Raw genomic sequence first — 1,662 nt, forward strand, 5'->3', positions numbered from 1 at the left:
CTAAATTATGACTGTTATGGGGTATTCCTTCAAGAGCTCAGCAGAACACACTTCCCCGACATGTACAATTAACCTGCATTTAGGCCCCATTCTTCCCCCACCGGCACCAGTCTCACGATACTCCTCACGGTGGGAACACAGACTGATGGCGCTCACAATGCTAGAGGTTTGACTTATCAATGTCTATGCTACGTCTGGTTTCACGCTGTGCCGAGACAGTGCGCGATCTTTTATGGATGTTGTGGCTTCTCTTCTTCAGGGCAGACATGACGGGATCGTTCTTGGCAGCGACTTTAACAGCGTCTGTGTGTTTGAACTTGAGGCCGCTGCGTCATTACAAATGACATTCTCCATGTGCTGATCTAGGTGCTCTTGTTTGACACCTTAAACTGATGAACAATTGAGACCATCTAAAAGGAAATCATCTATTGTACGAGGCTTTTATCCAGCCACACTGACGGGATATATGTCTATCGTCCCCTTACACCCACGTTTCGAGATGACCTGCTTTATGGACTATATTGCCAACAAAAGCGCAATCGCCTTGTGCTGCCACCAGGTGTGGCGAAGCTGAAGCCCCTGGAAGCTTAACACTGCCCATCGGCAACCCCCAACTGCATACTCATAATCGAAGATGCCTGACACTCATGTGTCCACCACAGGAGGTTAGCTGCAGAGGGGCAGCTCCTCTGGCTGGGAGTGGGATGTCAGGTGGTGTGGTCTCTAGCACCAAGGACTATCGTACTCGCCTGTTGGTCTTGGTGGCAGCAAGAGTCCATCTCCCATTGCTGATGTTTGCAAGAGACGATCATCAGAGGGTGTCCAATGTCACTTCTTATGCTTCCGTGACATGTGTTGCTTGTGGACGTGTGACTCAGAATAGGACTGTAGATCGTGGGTTGCTGTCACAACTCCTTCTCAAAGGAAAATATAGGTCGGTAGAATCTTAGCTTCTACATCCATCACATCAAACGCTGGGGCCAGCAATGACTGCTCCCAATGCCGTCTGTCTGTTGCTTCAACTGCAGCATGTCACTGTTTAAATGTGTGCCCGATGCGACATCAGAACGTGACATGTTGGGCGACAGTGTCTGCCCTCCATCAGGCGAAGTTACTGGCCTCACTGACGCAGCATAATTGAGGGGTGGGTGGTGGCCACATGATCCTGCGACTGATCACCCAAGTCGTTGCAGGAAGCACGCTGACATGATGTGGCCTTCCTGACTGCATCTGGAACACGTGCTCGGCTGTCTATCATACATTATTAATACACACATCAAAAAAGTTTTGCACCACCCCAGTTCCCAAAACTCCTGAAGATAGACGTTGACCGAGGATATTGTATCACAGACACAGTCCCTTTGACTGTACGGAGATGTCACTAAACCCGCCCAAAGATGTAAATAAACCATGCATGAGCAGCGCCTATTACACGGAAGGAGGTACACGGCTCGTGTTGTCTGTAGTTCAACCATGACTAGACGGTCAATACCGCGGTTCGATCGCGTCCGCACTGTTACTTTGTGCCAGGAAGGGCTCTCAACAAGGGAAGTGTCCAGGCGTCTCGGAGTAAACCAAAGCGATATTGTTCGGACATGCAGGAGGTACAGAGCGACAATAACTGCCGATGACGTACCACGCTGAGGCCGCCCAAGGGCTACT

This window comes from Schistocerca nitens, chromosome 12 (assembly GCF_023898315.1).
Source record: "Schistocerca nitens isolate TAMUIC-IGC-003100 chromosome 12, iqSchNite1.1, whole genome shotgun sequence".
NCBI classification, from domain to species: domain Eukaryota; kingdom Metazoa; phylum Arthropoda; class Insecta; order Orthoptera; family Acrididae; genus Schistocerca; species Schistocerca nitens.